The sequence below is a fragment of the Dermacentor albipictus genome, chromosome 1 (genome assembly GCF_038994185.2).
Source record: "Dermacentor albipictus isolate Rhodes 1998 colony chromosome 1, USDA_Dalb.pri_finalv2, whole genome shotgun sequence".
Classification (NCBI taxonomy): Eukaryota; Metazoa; Arthropoda; class Arachnida; order Ixodida; family Ixodidae; genus Dermacentor; species Dermacentor albipictus.
Genome location: NC_091821.1, coordinates 165,826,435 through 165,847,869, shown reverse-complemented (window position 1 = coordinate 165,847,869; position 21,435 = coordinate 165,826,435).

Sequence of the window (21,435 nt, the reverse complement as noted above, 5' to 3'; positions counted from 1 at the left end):
AACATGAATAGAAACAAACGCCTCGAAAATAATATGTATGCGGTTTCCCTGAAATTCATAGCCACTGGTAAGTTGCACATTGACACAATTTATGACAATAATCCTTAACAATGTAGTCATTTGGCGAGTTTATTGTTTGATGAGGTAAGTGTAGTCGTCCGCGTATAGACGTATGTAATGACGGTTATCTTAGAAGGCAAACCACTAGTGTTCAGTAAAAAGAGTAACGGCTCCAGGACGGAGAAGGAGTAGGACAAAAAAAAACTTTATTTTCGAGGACGGATCTCTGCGGTGAACCGGATGCATGAACAGTAGAAGAGTTTTTTTTTTAAATGAACGGTTCTATAAACGGCTGGTAAAAAAAAAAAGAAGAACCGTCGGTTCAGTTAACAGGAGTAACATTGGTAAATATTAGGGATGTGCGAATGGTAATTTTTGAGACCGAATCGAATACGTAACCAATATTGCCAGACGCGGATCGAATCGAATCGAATATCGAATACTTCTTTAGTATAGTAGTCTTCGAATAATGAATAGCCGTTATCACAATTAATATAAAACGATGTTCACATACCAGTGTTCTTAAAGTTAACAAGTTTCTGTCATTACATAGCACGTTATGCAGCGTTATCTGTCAAGAGCACACATGGAGCATTAGGAGCAAGCGCATAATTTCTTTACATGCACAGGGCTCTTCAGCAAGTGCGAATGATCGCTGTACGGTCTGTAAAATATGACTGCCTAAGTGACGTAGCCTGCCCCACTACTCAAGTTCTCATGTTTTATGTTTATACCATGCCCGCGAGGGTGAAAATTTAACGTACTTTTGCTCCAATTTTATGTTTATCTGGGCGCCGTTGACGCTATTCAACATTGGAAAAGTATTCGAAAATATACGCATTTACGAATAGTGACTATTCGATCCGAGGACCGAGTCAAATAGGATACTATTCGATTCGTTATTCGAAAGTTTCGAATATTCGCACACCCCTAGTAAATATTGTGTCAAGCTCGAGCAAACGTTTGGAGTGAGCGACCATGTCGAATTCTTTGGAGAAGTCAATAAAGATAGCATCAATGTCATAACCTATATCAATTGCGGAAATGATGTCGTCATTAAATTATATCATTTGAATAGTAGCAGTACTGCAATACCGACGAAAACTCTGTTGAATATTCATTAGGATGTTGTCACTATCAAGGTGCTCTTACGCCTGTGTACTACCTGCTCCAACATTTTGCACGAGTAAAATGTTGCACGAAGAAATGTTATAGTTATAAAATGTCTCAATCTCCTCGACGCCTTCGAGCACCGGAAAGTCGAAACCTCATCTTAAAAAAAAAAAAAAGGCGACACTACGTTCTTTTTTTCCCCTTCTGCGGTGACCCTGGTAATGCCGGTGGTTTTATTTTGGAATCACAGATTTAGTCATGCAACCACGTTTCGTTGTTTCTCATATTCTGAGGTGAGTAACATTTGGCTCATAAAATTAATACAGAAAATTTATTGATTAAACTTCTAGCATTAATATATAAAAGCCGTACGTTATCATAAGAATCGCGACAGAGTCAGTGGGAACCAGCTCGCTGAACATTTGAATGAGTCTCAGCAGGGGTTGTTTAGGAAGGAAGGAAGGAAGGAAGGAAGAAGGGAAGGAGGGAGGGAGGGAAGGAGGGAAACAAAACAAACAAACAAACAAACAAACAAACAAACAAACAGGAATCGACAAATTTTTACCAAAGTTCTCGCGCTATCATCCCAGGTGTATTTCACATTGTCAGTAAAAGCATGATCATAGCGCAAATGAAATGTGTGACTATGATTCTGTTCAGAAGCGGTAGCATCCCACAGATCTTTTTTTTTATGGAACGCACACGAGCAGAGAAATATTAAGCAATATGAATATATTTACGTTACAGTTTAAATATATACTTTAGTACATCCAATTTGTTTTGATAGTCCAGAAGCTTTATGATGATCGGACGTAGTGAATTTCCATTTATCCTGCCTATCCTACGATAGCGTTCAATATAAGGGCATTCAATCATTACCTGTCCGCCAAATATTGTGAGACCAGTGTCAGCAAACTTTCGTTAGTTTCTTCTGTATGCTCAGCAACACCGTAAAAAATAAGGTTATTCCTATACGCGAGCGCGTTTTCCAGATCGGCATTCCAAGATACAATTTTGTTTACTGTGTCATTCGGTGACTGAATATGTGGGTGAAGAGTTTCATGACCGGAACAATGAGTTTAGAATCGGAAGGAAGTGACTTGAATTCGGATACCCGTTCTGCAAGCGCGTCAGAACGAGAGTTGATGGGCTGTTCAAACAGCGTAATGTCGCGATACGCCCTAATCTCCGTAACCTATAAGTTTACGTATAAACATGAGTAACGAATAAAATAACGGTTACATCATCCATCTTTTTGATGTTTTCAATACATTGCTCTTGCTAAGGGTTACAATGACGAAACTGAATGCGACGGGAGCTGTTTATTATATATTTTCAGCCACTAATATTTGTCCTTCTTCAAGTAACTGAGCAAGTATGTCTGCTAATATAATATCTATATCTTGATTCGCTGCCGCAAGCGCGGACTCCAGTAGTACGAAAAGAAATGGAAAGCGCTTCGCAGTGGACACATCCTAGTCGTGGTATAGCGCACGGCGTGAGCTAGAACGGGCGTGCGCGTGGCAAAGCGGTCACGTGTTGTAGCTCATACTCAGCACGTTAGTACATGTGTTGTCATGTCGCTTTTCTTTTCCTTTTTCCTATTCTATATTTTATAAACGAGGTTGCAAATATAATCCTGGTAGGTAATGTGTCCTGCTGAAGGGCTCGAAAAGCGTAACAGATGATGCTCACACTCAAGTGCTTCGTGCCTGCTCACACTGTCACGGATATTGTCGCTCCTCGCCCTGATAAGGCGCCGACAGGCTGCGATTTTGATGCTTGCTCGAGATTAAAAACTTTGTTATTATTTGTAATAGTATAATTATTTTTAATAACTAATATATTATGTTTATTTCACAGTAATTTTATTAGCATACAATATTAAAAATGAATATTACTGGAGAAAAAAGCCGCAGGCCTGCGTGGCACACGCGGCACAGTCTCAGCGTAAGCTGGAGAGCGTCTCCATAGGGCAGCGTCTCCATAGGGCAGCGTCGTAAACTGATTGAAGACGGTAACTGCAAGTAGTAAGTGTATTGAAAGTCGCGTTTTTATTTGCAAACATTTAATGAAACACACTCAGGTGTGGAAAAATAGGTGGAGAAGGACATGCAGCGGGGGAAATGAGGGTACTTTGATGTTTGTAAATACAAAGTTCGAACAAGAACCATGTGCGCAAAGAGCTGCATTGTGTATTTGACACAAATTCCATGCCGAGGTCTTCTTGCACACCCTGTATACGAACCAGGCGTTGTGGGGATCCTGCGTGTTTACGCTGCAATTATCCGTAACAGTCAGGCGCACATCGTGTTGAAGAACGAAGGTATGTGCCCACAAGCCCGCAATCTTCCCACGTTGAGCACCTGGCGACACATAGACTGAGGCAACCACAAAACTTTCGGAGTTACGCACTGCGTACACTGTAGGCGTTGTAGGCGGCACTGCAGGCGTTGATGTCATGTATATAGACGACCCCAGGCCTCGGAGAAAAAGAGTAGGGACACTCGGATTAAGATGCAGTCGTGCACGACGTCTATAGCCTGTGTGCAGCCAGAAAACTTGCGTTGACTGAGCACATAGCAAACTGGTGGGGCTGATCGAGCAGCGCAAAGCAACGTTGCATGATTGTACCAAGAGGGTCTTTTTGTGTAGTTTTCTCGAGACCGAACTAAACTGTCCGCCCGGCGTCGACGGCGACCTGCGGCTTGTGCTGCTCTCTGCACAGTGGCCTGCGGAGCCCGACGTTGCCTGATTGCAGCCGTGCGCGTAGCTCTACGAGTCGCTTCGTACCTTGCGAGGAGGCGCCATAACGCCTTGTAAAGAGGTAACACAGGTAGCGAGACTACTCGGCCCACATGTCACATCCCTTGATACGTGTCACGATGCGATGCAAGAGGGAGCTGGAAAGTCCAAAGTACTCAGACCGCAGGAACAGTCACAAGAACGGACTGTTTAATACTGTGCGCTAATCACTTCTTCATCTTGTTCGCTATGTTTGGTCTAAATGGCGATATGTCTTATTTTCGTCATTGTCCTTGCACCCGATGCATCCTCCCAATCTGAAAGTTAAGCGTGTGCATGCACGAAACATTAAAACGCGAATCACTTGGTACGTCTTTATACGCGCCACGATATGCAACTGCAATGCAAAGTGAGCACGCGTAGACGCTACGCGGTACGCCTTTGATATCGCTTGTCATAGCTGCGTGGGACACCGGAGGTGGCTGCGGACACCTTCGCCAATAACAGCTTACGCTGTAAAAATTTTTTTCCGTATTTCGTTGTTTAAATTACGGGGCTTTACGTGCCAAAACCGCTATCTGATTATGAGGCATGCCGTAGTGGGGGACTCCGGAAATTTGGACCACCTGGGTTTCTTTAACATCATGTGGGGGTGCCCTAAGCACCCCCTTCCCCCTTTCCTCAAGCAATTAATATCTAGTGAGGAGCAGTGGGAGGCTGCCTTGCGCAGCTCCAGGCCCGATCTTCAGGAGGCCATCCTGGAGTGGGCTGAGAGGATAAAGGAGGCCTACTTCAAGTAGTTCCTCCCCCACCCTCTATTCCATTGCCCCCTTCCCTTTAAAGAGGGATAAATAAAGTTTTTCATCATCATCATCAACGGGCACCTAAATATAAATACACGGGTGTTTTCGCATTTCGCCCCCATTGAAATGCGGCCGCAGTGACAGGGATTCCATCCCGCGACCTCGTGCTTCCCGCGTCCATCCCTCGACCCCAACACGATTGCCAATAAGGAACCATGGCGGGTCCGTATGTCGTTAAAAATTCGTTGATAAAACTTCGAGTTAACTGGAGGGCAAGTCTGATAGCAGCTATAGCGCGCTATGCGCTATACATAAGCAAGCTATTGCAAGTTGGCATTTTAATCGTTGGTTGTTCAATTTAGCGGCTTGTCCCAAAGGGCGAAACTGGAAGTCTCTTAGAGCCTGCACTCTAGGAAAAATTCTGGGGAAAACGGGAGTAACTGTGCAGTTAGTCCTAGAAAGGGCGCTTTCGTCCCTCAAGGGACTAACCGCATGAATGTGCGTGCCGTACGCAAATTCCGGAGAGTAAGTGTTTAGTCCCTGGTCGGAAAGAGAGCAATGGGAGGACGAACGACGACAGTGTTACTCCCCATGCACTGCCCTGTTTTTGTCCGTGTCGTGGAGTGATTGTCCGTGAGTGTCGTGGAGTGGAGTGGTACTGCCTATAAATCGTGAGTAGTTCGAAATTCGTGCACTGTCTATTGAACTACATGCATAACAGCACTTTGCCTCTTCGTGAGAAAATTGCATGAAATTCAAAAGCTGGAATGTGAAAAGCCATGCCCTTCGTGCGCGCACCATAAGTGAGCGATACACATTAAACGCGCAAGTCACTGATAGACTGCTACATTTTCTTGGTCAATAGTACCTAAGTTTCTTCCGTCCCAAGGAGATTACGAACTTAACTGAAGCGATGTGTAGCTCAAACAGGACACGCTAAGCGACAGAGAAATTGGCTTTCTCTGTCGTCTTGGGTGCCCCGTTTGAACTCGCTTCACGTATACATCGCGTAGTGCCTCAGTTTAAATCACCCTAAGAATACTCGGGAAGATTTCGTTTGTAGTTCCTTGTGGTTGCAAGTACACTCAACGTTAGACTCTCCCCGCATAGCATACAGAAAATGCAGAGTCGCTTTTAAACTGCCGCACCTGCGTTCCGATGCTTAACCCTGCCTCAATGTATACTGTCCTGTCAACCGACCTGCCGTGGTGAAGTGGTTAGAGTAGCTGACTTGTGAACGTGAGTTGGAATACTACTTTCTGGCATTTTTTTTCAGCTCAGTAAATTGTTTATAAAGGCATAAATGCCTATTTTCGTTAATTCCACCTTTGCGGAGCATTGGAAAGAGTTATGGCTACTTATGGCTCACTCACACCGGCGACTTGAGGAGGTCGCGCGACCATGTGCGACTCGCGATCAAAAAGCGACCGAAGGTGACTGATGTTCACACCGGCAAGCCCGGCTGAGCGCGACCCGCAAGTCGTAATCCCGGAGATTACCGTTCTCAGCGAGAACTCTCGGAATCTACGCGGAATTTGCCGCGACGCGGGAGGAGGCCGGATGTAGACACATGAAAGATCACTTCCGGTGCACCGCTGATTGGTTTATCAGTTTTGCGACCACGGTCGCGCGACTGAAAAATCGCGCAGAGAGCGACTGGCCCAAAATGGTCGCTTTTCGAGAAAAGCGACCGTTTGCGACCAATTGCGACTGGTCGCTTTGCAACCATTGTCAGTCGCCGGTATGAATGAGCCCTTAGTCCTCGAAGGAGCAACCGCATGAGGAGTAACAGTTCATCCCCTCGCACTTACCCCCTGAGGGGAGGAATCGTTGTGGCAGATCAGTTCCTCCCCTAACGGAGTAACCTCAATACCCCATTGCCTCCTTTTCTTCTTAGAGTGTCTATCAGCGGGTTCCATGAAACAAACGGAAATAGATGGAGGCAAAAGCACTGGAGCAGTGTGTTCGTCAGCACTGAGTGAATCTCACCCTCAGTACTCTCGTTGAAAGTTCTGCCGCCGAGTGGCGCTGACGGGATGCAGAAGTGCTGCGGTCGGCGGGTTCCGGTATGCTGCCAACACGAGAGCGAGACAAGCGCGAACTGTGAACGAACGCTTGCTTGCGGCTCCCCTGCTTTGTCGCGCGCTGCAAATATCGTGCTGTAATTGGAGCGACGGATGAAAAGAGTGGATAAAATCGAAGGAAAAGAGCAATCTTAAAATAGGGACCTCCTCCTGCCAGCGTAGAGAGCGCAGATAGCAAAATGAACGCGAATGGGTTTCCTGTTCGCGTCTGTCAAATTCTTGGCGAATCTGCCGGCCTACGGAGGTGGAGGAAGACCGCGGAATACAACTGGTTAAAACTTTTTCATTGTTTGATTTTTGACCGTGTGCATTACATTTTGCATACTTTTTATCTTGTCATTCACGTAAGTCATTACAGAAATAGTCATTTCTGGACTATTTCTGGAAATAGTCAACTGTACGGAACAATTTACGACCCCATCATTCGCAAAATAAATAAATAAATAAAGTCGGGATATCAAAAATTTTCCAGTTACACCTGTTTGAGCGTCCAAAAACATGCAGTATGCCTAAGGTAGGAAAATGGATCTTCAGTCGGGAGGATCTGCTGAAGCGGACGACCCACGAGACCCATGCTTCAAGTTCTACAAAGTATAGTGAATTTACACATTATGAACCGGTCGAACCTTGATACACGCCTGCTCCTGCACATGATATGTAAATGTAAGGAATAGCGGGCGCGGCAGCACTGGAAGCGTGGTAATGCCTGAATCGCTGTAAATATCGTAACTAGCGCCCATTTGTCTTTATTGTCCTTTCCGCTATTCTTCCGCTAGCCATGCTGTTTATTATTCTGTCCACTTTTGCCTAATTGCCCCTCACAGCTGCTGTTCAATGTTCACATGTCAATCACTTGATGTTAATGATGAAGTTAACCTGACCATCACTTGCGCCTATAGGCTGCGTTTTCCAGCACGGGGAGCCGGACACTCGGTCCATGTGACGTTGAAGCGACATAAATGGTTTAAGAAAGCAACCGAAGAAACAGGCGGCCAGTGCCTCTTGTGCGGCCTGAAATACAAATTCTCCTTCGTTGTTTGTTTTTTGAAGTCGGTTGAAAATAAAAATACCATTAAAACATAATTTGGTCCTTTGTACAGTAGTTGTAGTCATACTGGATGAAAACAAGGCGCTCGTTGTATTCTTGACCTGCCGGCCCCATTATATGGCGCCGTATATCCGACGCATGAAGTCGCTTTCGCGGCAGCGCGCTATCGATGCCGCCCAAGAATCTCTCTCGGGCGCGTCCTCTGGACACTTGGGACTTGCTTCGTGATGATCACCGAGCGAGAAGGCACGTGCCCAAGGCGCCCTCAGCCGCACCTTTTGTGTGTGCCATCAGTGGCAAGTGTTGCAGCTGAACACGTCGGCGGGCGTCAGAGCTGCAGTTCCTTTTCTCGAGCGGCGTCTGTCTCGGCAGCGAGATTTGCGCACACGGCCCACGCTCAGCCGAGGAAGCACAATGGGCCCGACGTCGCGGCGCTTCGTGCCACGCTGGCGGTCGCATCCGCAAGCGTGTCGCCGGCGGCGCCGAACCCGGCTTCTCGAACCGTTTGTCACCCGGAAAATGGTCGCGATAATGGTGGCACTGCTCCATTCCAATGCTGACAGGAGCTGAATGAAGAATGATTGGAACCAAAGAGTGGAGAACAGAGCTCTGCTCTGTCTTGCTTCCGCGCCCAGGCTCACTGGCTTTGTGCGCTCCTTTCTTTCGAGTCGTTCCCCGGAACGCTTGTCACTTCCTCCTGTCTTCCACCTGTTTTCGATATATTCTATCCATCTCTCTCGACATTCTGAATACAGGGTCCGATTTGCCCGTGCACGCTCGTGACGACTGTATTGTGAAAGGTAAAAAAAGATATATACATTTAAGACAGAAAGAGCGCTGAAATAAGTGGAGGAAAGTCAGGAGAGCGGTTATTTAGCGTGTCAGGAACAATAGTTGCCGCCGGCACATATTCGCTCTTCATGGACCCAGCTACTGAATTTCGCGTGACGGTACGATCCGAGGTGGCGCTTTCCCGATGCGTGCAACAAAAGAACACGAGAACTGAAGTCGGAAATACTTTCGTCGCCTCGGGCAATGACAAAAATCAAGATCTATAGTAAAACACGATCGCAGCCTGCAGCGGTGCCGGTTGATTTTCGGTGCGGAGCAAACACGAAGGAGAACGACTCGTGCGCTATTTATGAATCGCTAGGTTCAACAATGACGAGATAGATGTCGCGGGCCTACCTCGGGTGAGCCTCGTTATCACATTAGCCGGCGCGTCCGTCTGAGACCTCGCAGAAGCCGACGGCAAAGAGGGGCCAGCAGCGCGAATGCGCCACCGCCGCCGCATTAGTCGCGCATCAGCGTCGCCCTCGGCGAACACGTCCCTCGCCCCCCTCGCGTCGTGTCGAAGGGGGACTCGTGCCGGGGGGACTCGCGCCGCGCACGGGCAGGGCGCCCGATAGCGATCTCGCGCGGGGGGCGCTACGCCGCCGCGGCGAACTCTGCAATTAGCGGATCGCGGGTGCCCTGTCGGCCTCCATTACCGGCTCGCGACGTCGACGCGGCCCGGGCAGTGGTTCAGTTGTGTGCCCGCGCTCGCGCGTTGCTCTTGTCGCTTCAAATGTATAACAACGTCTCGGGGAGCGCGGGACGCTTGCAGTTCAGCTTGGCAAGCGGGGAGACATGCGCGGAGCGCTTGCAGCCTGATACATGAACTCCTGCTGCTACTGCTGTTGATCCAGTGACGCCTTCGCCCCATCCTCTTTCTACATCGCGCGGTTTGCTCTGCTTGCGTAACGCTATTGCCCCCTCTTCCTTTGCTTTTTTTCTTCTTTGCTTTCTTTTCTAACCTTTCGCATACGTGAGCTGCTTTTCTGCAGGAAAAGTTTAGCGAGACCAGCGGGATTTGGAAACTCTGCGACGGGGTTAACAGTTCGTTCGCGAGAGTGGGAGCGCATGGAGCTAACGGTCGTTAATAACTGGAGCTCCCGGCTACACACGCTGTGCACTCACTGTCGTAGTGTCAGGGAAATGAGGAAAGTAACCTTTACTTTGCTCTTGGTCATGAAGTCCCGAATTATTTCCAGCTTTCGCATGAATCAGCGCGCTGGCGAACTATTTGGTCCTATGAACGTGGTTCATAATTTTGGAGTGGTACATAGCTTCGGTATTAAATGTGTGAGAAAGACAGAATCGATGTAAGGGCATTAGAAAGCCCACCCGCAATACATTTACAGCATTCAGCGATCCCAATTATCCCAATATTTTTTTTTGTTATCAGCGTAGTGATTGATTCATCTTGCCAAGTAGCACGCCCTTCGGTGAAAAAAAAAACAAAAAACACTGAAGTTATACTTTTGTGCGTCGGCACTGGGCAATCGTATGATTTAACACGAGATCAAGAGAATAAAAAAAAAGTTGAGTTCTAAAAAAAAAGAAGTATTTCAGAGAACAAGGACGACTGGAGCCGGCGATTGCAGCGCATCAAGATATTCAAAGAAAAAATGCGGACAATCTAGGAGCAAAAGAGACTATAGGGAGATTACTAGGGCGACACGGCGGAAATAGAATGGGCGCTTTCTCCGTTGTGTGTTTTTGCACTAGCCGTAGCCGGGTAGCGTTGATTAGCCTCTACAGCGTCCGTTCATCCCTCCCGATCTCTTTGCAAGGAAGCACAAAAGCTCTGCTCTTGCCACTCGCTCCCCTTTCACCGCGAAGCAACGTCTAATCCCATCCGAATACAGCGCGAAATGCAGCTTCGCTCCGTATACTCGACGTCGTTCTTTTGTCGGTTGTAGTCGTACCAGATGTGACACGCTGCAAAAGGTTCATTCAGAACTGATTAACTACGTTTCCTGTGATCGCTGTGCTCGCAGTCTAGACCGCTCTGTATTTTTCTTGCCGTTGCGAGGGCATGATACGTATAGCCTGGTTTGTTTATTGTTGGAGCTAATAATACGCATTCCTCCTGAGTCTACCGCTGATTTATGAGTTTTCTAACAGATTGTTTCTGTGTTTTATACAGGTGTAAGCCTCTGCTCGTCGTCGTTAATTATGTCACCGTGATAATATGCGAGTGATTGTTTTAGATATGAGCGCTGTTAGTTAACTCTGGTAGTCGGTTGAATTAACGATGCAAAACAAGATTGCAAGAGCAGCGCTGATTAAAGGCTTTCATGCACGGGCATAGCTAGGGCTTAACATGATAAACATAACTCGCTTGTATGACAGAGCCGATAATCTTACCTTCATTATTAAAAACAATTAGGACATTTTCTCTGAGGCTCATACAAATTTCTTTAAAACGCAGTTTTTGTTTCATTCTTCTTTTTTTACTTTAGTTTCTTATGTTTTGAAACGATTATAAGGAGACACTCTAGCAGACTTGAAACTTCATAATTAAATATATCCCTACTCGCAGTTTGAGACCCAAGGAACACTATAGTGGCACCTCAGTGTTTCACACGGTAAGGTTTGCGATCTCGCCGCTATTAGGTCAATCTATATTTTAATGAATTAGAACGTCTAGCTTGTGCGAGCGCCTTTGACTCTGTAGCGCCATCCGTGGACGTCTCTCTACCTTCATCTCTCTCTTTCTCTCCCTTCTTTTCGTTCCCCTACTCCCTTCCCCAGCGCAGGGTAGCCAACCTGAATCTTGACTGGATAACATCCCTGCCATCCTTTGACCTCTTTCCCTCTCTGTCTCTCTCTCTCAACCTCCGATCACACCGATATTATGTTCGTATATAGTTAAATAAATTGCCCTCCCCCTCACCCCCCCCCCAGTTTTCTTTTTTTCGGTCAAGACAAGAAGTTGAAAAAAGCCTTGCAACGTCTTAACCTTTAGTCCCATTTTATGTACCGAGAAGGTTTTAATGATATCACTTATGCGTCGCCTACGTTCACGTACGTTACCCTCGGATCCCCTTATTCCTCTCCGTCATCGCATAGCGAGGGTCTCAAATTTGGCAGTCTCAACGCCGCGAAGTAGCGTACGCGGGTTTATTGGCCAGTTGCTCATTCTAAGCTCACGTAATGTGAGTTCGATCTACGTGACGATCCACGTGATTAACTTACAATTGACTTGCCGCCGCAGTGACTGCGTCCAATGTGGAGTTGCGCAAAACTCTAATCGGAATCACATCGTGGGAAGCGGGAAGTGTGACGGCAGCTTCATTTTACGCCACACTTCTACGTCACAGAGGCGTTTGGACAGAGAGCCGCGCTTCGAGGTAGCGCTTGCGTAATCAGGTATATAGATTGAACGAATAATTTCACGCCAGTTATTTCGGTCTGAAATGGCCATTTTGAAATGTAGAAATACGTACTTGGGAATTTTATGACGATCCCCTTAAACGTTAAAATATAAACATGTGCAGTGAAGTTTGTAACTATGAAGTTCATTATTGTAAATAGGTTAATTAGTGAATGAATTGCTTTGGTTTTCTTCCAGATGATGCCCGCCCGGGCAGACAATTAATATGTAGTGACGCAATTCGAGTAAATAATGCAGGCATTTGAAAAAAAACACGGTATATAAAAAGAATTACCGGCGACACTTCATGCTATTTGGTCACTCTGCGTATAGAAACACCTGTAGCTGTGAGATCACCGGCGCTTTAGCAGTGGTTTAGTGTTAGTTTAGTGCAGCATGGACAGAAATGATCCCTACTTCAGCGGTTTTTTTTTTCAACCTCAAAGACCAGCCAATACTCACGTGTGCTTTATGGTAATGCGATCTTACGATCTTTTTGTTACGCCATGTTATTAGTGTTATGTTTACAGTCTCGCGCGATTGGCAACCTCCTATTCATCGTTCCGCATTTCATCGAACCAAATGCGAAACCATGTTGTCTCAAGGATGGACTGCTTGTGCAGCGAATGATGAAAAGTGAAAAGAAAGAAATCAGATGAAATGACATGAAGTCAGGTTTATAACGTCCCGAAAGTGGAGAATGTGTTAACACGGATGCCAGGGTGGCGGGCCCAGTATTGATTTTGACCTTCTGGGGTATCTTAACGTGCACTCATTTCACGATACGCAAGCGTTATTGCACTCCGCCCCCATCGGAATGCGATTGCCGTGGCCCAGATCGAACCTGCGACCTCGTGCTCAAGAGCACGATGCCATGTACCCACCGAGGTATACAGTGGCAGGTTCGGAAAAAATGAAATGAAATCAATAAGAGTGTTAAATCCTAACTCGATGCCTTCGCGGCGTACTTCGCATACGTGTCCGGAGTAATCAGAACGAAATGTATTAATAACTTGTAATACACTGGTCAAATATGTCGCCGACAGCTGAATGTCTTCTAGCACATTCCGCACTGCTCTGAATTTCTCGCTGCCCGAAAAGTCGCAGTTTCGCCCGAAAGGCGAAGCATCGATTGCGATAGCAAATTGAGTGCTACACGAAGTAAGGATAGTAGTTTTATCAGCCGTATAAACTTGGAAAGAGTCGCTTGCTAACTGAGTTAAAAAGCATGGTGTCAGCGTGCACAAGCAAACATGAACACATCACACTCGATGAGCGCGGACACTTGCTGTCAAAACGCTGGCGTGAGGAAACGCGGCAGCAGCAGTGAGCGAAGTGACCTTCGTGTTGTCGCTTCAACGCTAACTGAGCGGTAAAAACACAGCACGCACAAAGATATGAGTCATCTGCAGATCGCTTTCAGGAGAGCGCGCGCGCGACCGCGCACGGTCACGAAAAGTACCCAGTTGCTGCCATGGAGAGTAGAACGCCGCCCCCCCCCCCCCCTTCTCTCCCGCGCTGTCTCCCCGCTTTCCTCCCTTGCGCACGCGAGAATGAGCTACGATCGTCGGTTTCCCTTGCGCGCGGTCGCGAAGTACGCGGTTGCGCTGCCGGAGAACAATGCCGCCCCCTCCTTCCCATACCCCACTGCCTTCCGCGCGACGGAAGAGGCGTTTCCTCGCAGCTTTCCTCCAGATTGAGCGGCGATCGTCGGCTCCTTTCGCGCGCTTTCACTTGCACGTAGATTCAGCATACGGCACGCGGTGACGGTGTTATCGCCCTTGCACTTTACACGGAACATCACGGTGATGGCGATTCCGAAGGAAAAAATGCGCCTGGAGTGTCCATATCTACTCGCTAGTACAATAACAAATACAACTCGGTGGTTCGCAACGCGCTAAAGTGACCTTTTGCAAACAACACTCGATGCTCCCTTACGGAGAAGCTATATCCTTCCGATAGTGCGTTGCAGGGAAAGAGAGTGTGGCGGGTCACAGCCGTTCCCGACGGCGCACACGGCGCGTCACTCTGTCGACGCGGTAAGACCTCTGGCAAGTCTGCTCGACTAAACTCCGGCGTGCGCCCGTATGCAGATAGGCCGCGCGATACGCAGAGGCTCTGTCGGATGTGCTTGTCTCTGGGGCCCGATGGCCCGCTTTGCTACGGCGCCGCATCATTTGCATGTGGTAATGCCGCTGCAGCGAAGGAGACAGCGGTCCCTTCCGAATATAAAGCTCGGGTGGAGAGGCGCACGCTGGCCACCGCTGTATCTGCGCAGCGCGGACTCCTTTAGGTACTTGCTTGCTTGCGTGAGCAATCGGCCGCGGCTGAACCGAAAGGGAGCGCACGCGCTGAAAACGCCGACAGAAATGACGTTCCCGCGCTGAGCCTTTAAACGTTATGGCGGCTACGTTGAGAGCAAGTTATGTCAGCGCAAGGGGAAGGAAATTTGCAATAACGTTTTCTTGCTTGCGCTTCCGTCATCGTACCCGCTTATAAGCTACTTCTTTACTTTTGCTTTCCATCTAGACCGGATCAATGAAGATAAGAAGTCAGGAGAATATCGAGTTTTTATTTATTTTCATCGCACATGTATCAAGCTGAGTGCTTTTAAATGCATGTTGACGCAGATTTCTTTCTTTCTTTTCATATCAAGTGAGGGTCTCAAAAAGAGTGCCAAAGGTGTTAACGTTTGGAGAGGGCCTGCAACAAAAAATTGACCATACTGCATGCGCGATTTTCATCACCTGACATGAGTGTAAAAAAAAAGAATTCTGAAATATGCGTCTTTTGGCAGGCGCTGACATGTGGACTTCGCACGAAGAGATAACGGTGACGGCCAGCTATTGTAAGATGCTGACTTGACAGCGCGTATATAGCTGAGAAAAGGAGCAACCAATTTTTGTAATGGCCTAAAGGCCGCTTCTTGACATGTGCCTTTGGCGGCAGTTTTTTCTATTTACGCGTTTTGACTGAATGCACTCGCAAATATGAAAACTATCGCTGCTGACAGTCTAGAATTGCCCTAAAATTAATTTATACGTATTCGGACCTCCATTGATCTAAGATATACAGCTTTAAGGGCTGTGAAAACACAACGATGCTTCTAAAAACACACGGATTCAAACAAACCACTTGATACGATGGTTTGCTGGTTAGTTACTGGAGCTCTGCCTTTGTCGAAACGAGTGCGCCCGCTGCCTGCGTCCCAGAAGCTACGCGACCTATTTATGTTAACTATTAGCAAAAGTCCATACCAAGGATGGTGTGAGTATCACTTTCGCATTACACTTCACAAGTTGTAAATGGCTTACAAGGACATCTCCGTAGCTAAAGTTGGTTACAAAAAGAGCAGTATTTGGAGATATGTAGGATTTAGGAGGCAGAAAAAAGAGCTTCAAAACTGCTGTGAATCAGCCGTGTATATCTGGCTGGCAGCCAATGCTCTGAAGGGTTTCGTTGCAATAGAGCCGTCACACACGCTGCTTCTGCTGCCTGCAGCTGTCAATCACTTACAGTTCTGGAAACCGTTTCGTGCGGCGATGGAAGTATAGGCCCCATCCGAATCGGTTGCTTCTTGCATACTGGTCTAGTCAAGTCTGCTCGCTTCTGCGAAGGATTATACTGCGGCACTGACAAGAACCAAGATGTCCTTTACGACAAGGTAAATAGAATAACAGCGAGTAAAGAATACGGGGTTCTTGGGAAAGCAACAGCGCACCCATACATCTCGCGGGTGCGCATATAAAACACATTTGTTGTGCGTGGGCTTACACAGGCCCGTTCTTGGAACATTGTTTAGAAAGGAAATGATGACAAACACCGTTTGTTCATTATTTACGCTGGAGAATCATAGCCTCATATCCTGAACAGGTCTACAGGTACGGTAGCATGTCCAAACGATGATGGCTTGTTCCTCGCGTGGGCTGCAGCTGGAGAACATGGACATGCTCAGTAAGGCGATAAACGGGACTAGTTGGCGAATACCAATACTTTCTCGCACAATGTGCTACAATTTCGCGACATGTATTTTCATATTTCTAAAGAAAAGAAGGCCGAGCTTAAGTCTTCTGTGTATATATATATGTATATATATATGTATATATATATATATATATATATATATATATATATATATATATATATATATATATATATATATATATATATATATATATATATATATATATATATATATATATATATATATATATATATATATATATATATATATATATATATATATATATATATATATATATATATATATATATATATATATAGTGTTAATTAATAAACTTCTTAGATATTACAATTACATGAAAAGTGTGAATGAGAAAATTTTAGAACGACATGAAAAACTCCCGATACAGCTTTCTGTTGCTCAATACGTGCTGCACGCAAAGTGCTTCGAGCGGCCAGTCGCGCAGCCCAGCAGAAATCTGGTTCCACTACTCTATTCGCGCTCAACAATATTTCAACAAACGACATCCTGAACAATAGGGATGTGCGAATATTCAAAATTTAGAATACGAGCAGACTGGTCTCAGCTATTCGATTCATGTGCGGTTCGAGAATTCAATATTTAAGTTTGTCGAATAGTCGTTTCTTTCGAATATAAAAGATAATAACACTTGTAGTCTTGAGTGAGAGAGAGGTTGATGCAACTGAAGACTGTTTCGAATGATCCTGCGGCATGAGGGCTGTGGTTGCTGCGCAGGGCAACCCAAAAAATCGTGTGTATATATATATATAGCCCAGTATACCTTTGACGGATATCGTACGTGTAGAAGTGGCCGTCATCGTTCCGAACCGAGAGACCAAGCCGATGCTACATCACTCTACTATTATCTCTTTCATAAGTTGTATACCATCTTTAACGCACCTCAGTGGCAATCAAAGCCAGAGAGATGAAACTTCGATGGTTCCAAATTTGCGGCAGGATATCGAAATATGCTTATGACTGAAATTCAGTTGGGAAAAAAATACACATCGCACTTGCGCGCGCTTTGCTGCTGGCTGTGGCTGCTTCCAAAAGCAACGCTATACGATGCTATTGCCCTCAAGCGTAGCTGGGGCGTAGTTCACAAGGCTTTTCGTTCACAAGTGCTATTTACCATTGGTCGGCCGCCTTCGCTAATAATATATATTTAGCAGCATGGTTGGCTGGCACCTGCGCTTACGGACAGTTCCAGTCTAAGAAAGCTTCTATAGAACTTTTTGTATAATTTTAGTGTAAGAACCATTTCTGTATTTATCTCAATCTCTCCACAGCAACCCCTGTATAACAGAACAAAACAGAACATTTCCGTAAGTATACAGGGCCTGGTTCTTACCCTATGTTAACTTGGGCCGTTGGTTTGCATCTTTGATCACCGTCATAAATGCCATATTTCTCGCTACTACTGAAGTTGGTTGTTGATCGTACTCCATCGCGTGTCGCGCGCTCTGAACGACGCAGCGCGATTAGCCCGTACTGGCGCTGTCGACCTCGCACGGTAGAAAGCAGCACCTTGGATCGAAAGATCAACGGTTCTATCTTTGGCTCGACCAATAGTACTCACTGAATTTTCATTGCTTTATCCTGTTACCTAATGACCAGCGTTCACAAGTGATAGACAAGACTCAAGAAAATGTAGACAATGCGAGTTTCGAGAGAAGGGCAATATTTTTGAGAATTTAAAGACCGTACGAAAGCACGACTTAAAACTGACTGGCGCTGCCCATAAGCATTACAAAGTACGCTTCATTCTCTGAGGTGTGCAACGGCTCGTACTGAAAATGGTCAGGATTAGGCCACGGTTGCCTAGGTTCGATAGGGTGTCACAGAGGTGTTCGCTTAGCGACACGAGGCAGCCAGGAATGTCCATTATGCTGACCTAGTGCGCGGAGCGGAACCCCGTCGAGACCTTTTCAATCAGGTGGCACGAGCGGACTGCCTCGCTGGACGTTGCTCACCGCATTAGCATCCCCTCGGACAGCGTGAATTCTTCAGCGTGGCCGATGGAACGCGGCTACAGTCTTGCCGAAGGTGTCAGCGCAGTGCCCTTTATCGCACCCGGAATCGCGCTCAGTATTTCGCTAAAGCAGTCGCTGCACGCTGCGGCGCCGATGTCCCGGAACTCGTGAAACAAAGTTGGGTCTATTCCCTGCTTCCAGGAGGAAGCACGTACAAGCGCCTTAAAAAAATAAATGCGAGAAGCAGCCTCGCGAGCGCGTCTATCTGTCCGCGCTTGTGCTCTCGACAGACGATCGGAAGCTGCGAAACTTGCGGCACCGCACGCTGCATTTTGAACAGGGCTCCCAAAAACCGATAACGCGGCTCGCGTAAATCACGCTTCTTCGCACCACCTGCCTGCTTTTCTTTTCGCACTGTTTTTTTGTCGAGCAGTGCTTGAGAAAGAACGCCAACGAAGGGTCGAAACCTACCCTGCAGCTTACATGAAGATGGCACTCCCAGCAGTAGCGTGTCGCGCAAATAAAAAATAAAAATAACGAAAAAGAGCACTGACGTGAACAGCTTATAACGGCGGCCCCGGCCGTCAGGTGACTGGTTGTAAGCAGCGCAGTCTTTTTAGCTCATGTGATGCCTTGCGCCTACCTTTTTGTTGTTGTTGTGCTTTTTTTTTTCGAGCAGCCATAGAAAACATGCGGAAGAGAATCCGCTTTGCTAGAGGTGTGACAGCAGCCCATCCAAGGCCTCGAGCGCGTGTCGCACTTTACGTGACTGTTCCAAGTGCAACTGCTTCTGGGCTTGCCTGAAATTGACAGAATTAGAGGCGATTCTTATGGAGATGGCACGACGTTATGCCGTTAGCTTGTCCGCGAGCGGTCCAAGACTGCGTCCACGGCACCTTTAAAGTGGCGAGAACTCTATATCTCTTTGCTTGCTTCAAGCAGCCGTAACGAGCTTACGTTTTCTGTTCTATTTATTAGAACCGTAAATTGTATTTCTGTAACCATGGGTTACAACCAGTGCTGAAGATTACATTTCTTTATTCTTCTGTACTTACGTATAATCTTGTAAGGAACAACAGGCAAAGATCAGCAGCAGAGTAGACAGCTAACGTTATAAACAACGATCTTGTTCCGAGTACGATCGAGTTTATTTGCTTTCTTTTCTTCTCTTTACGCACAAGGCATTCGGGTGAGTTTTTGTTTTTAAAAGATACAGTGTACTCGTATATGATTTCTCGAATATAATAAAATACTTTACTCAGATATGTGACTTCTTGCTACCTCAAAGGAAAAGCGAGATACCCTGAGTCTACGCACAAAGAAATGAAAAGTAAATCTGCAGCGATGGCTTATGAAATACGCCGGGACTTCCCGAGGGGTTGGATGTCTGTCGGACCCAGAGATCTTGTATTCTGCGACGCACCTTCTAGATGGCTGACTGCGTGCGTTGGAAAGAGCCTCTTGAAGAAGTGGCTTCGTTGGAAGCGTTATTCGACATGTTCTTTCCGATCGCGTCGAGTACACTTAAACAGAAGGATAAACAATGAACAAGTGCGGAGGCAGTTTGTCGCTTCCTCTATACCATCTTCGTTTTCTGCCTCTTTCTTTTGTAACGACGCTGTATCGTTCATCCATAAAGCGTCTGCTTTCGTTGCCTTGCTTCGTCTTGTCACTACAGCGAATTTCACTGCTTGCAAGGTGCCCTTTCTTTAAAGCCTGAACGCCTGTGCTGCACAAAAAGATAGGTACAGATTTTTGCAAGGGTATTTATTACTATTGTGGTTTAGTCACAAAACGAGTACTGCCCATCGTCACTGGCAGTATTTAAGACTGATTGTTACTTCGGAGACGTCATAACATACCAAGTGAGCGGACAGAGAGCTAGGGCGGTGTCGTATAGATATGCTAGCTAATTTAGGGTATGGTTTAAAGCAGGCAGTTGGCATATTTCTTTCTTCTTATCAGGGTTTCAACTTAATGTATTTTTATTAGTGGAAATAAAAACCATAATTTTCTTCGATACAGCGACAATGCTACGGAAATGACGATAAATGCAAACATGTCGAGATTAGTTGGCCGAACTGGTGGACATGTATTCCATGTGATTTTTGATGAGCATATGATTTTTAATGACCGAAAGACAGTTTGGTTTTACAATAAATGAAATCCGCAGAAATGGCGTTACTTGAGAGAGGGGGGAGAGATAAGGTTAAATGGAAGGCAGGGAAGTTAGCCAGGACTGAGCCTGGGGCTACCCTGCACTGGGGAAGAGGAAAAGAGAGATCAAGTGGTGAGAAAGTGCCGTGTTGGTGCAAACGACGCAGTAAAAAATTCCCTGCCTATGTATCAGAAACAGTCGCTCAGTCTGGTTGCCTAGAGGAATCGCATAATTAACAGTTTTTGTGGCCTTCTGCAGCTTCCACATGCGAAACCATGATCCCAAGATCTTGTCGAGTGAGCAAGGCCTTCTATCTAGCTGATTTAGAGTAGTTTGGAACGCAAGCCTGTCATATTAAAAAAAAGGGGGGGGGGGGTAGTAGCGCAGAACGTGCTCTGTAGTTTCTTCGCCACCCCAGGCGTCATACGGGAATATCTGTAACTCCAATCAATAATGAGTGAGCATTGGGGAATGCAATGCCCAGGCGTAAGCTACACATCACTATTCCCTCAGTTCGGGGAAGACCCGCTTACAAGTGCAGTTGCGTAGAAAGGTCGAGTGAATGCAACTAATGGTGAGCAAAGTGCCACTTTTGTCATGTCAAATCATGCGCTACAGGTAATTTGTGGCATCAGTTCTCGATACAAGTATATAAATAAAATTTGCTTCTTCATGCTGCCAGAAATACCGCACTGACTCGGTATCTAACTTGAGCTAAAGGAACACGCGAGCCGGTGCTTTTAGAATAGGAAAGATGCGCCAGGTATACTGGTGAACTTCTCTCAAGCTTTTGACTCTATGAATCTTAAACGGCTCTTGATAAAACTTGATGCATATGGTTTTCGGGGTCCAGAACTTTCACTTGTCACGTCGTACCTTAAACGACGTCTTCGCTATGTCAGTATAAACAACCATAAGTCCTTGTGTAAACAAATAAAATCTAGAGTTCCTCAACATTTTATCCTTTGTCCTGTACTTCATAACTTATGTATAAACGATGCTGTAAATACGTTTGCGAGTGCAAAACATATTATCTACACAGATGATATAACTAAGTTTATCATCTAATGTAGTAGGTGACACGGTTTAAGAAGCTCTAAAATATTTGTAGTGATGGTTAGCTTCAAACCAGCTCAAGATTAATGCGTCCAAAGACAAAGCAGGATTATTTACGACTAAAAATAAAACAGTTGAAACGTCACTTGATTTATATTTTTTCTAAAAAAAAGGTTTGCTGAAAGCATTTGATTGGTGGACGTGTATTT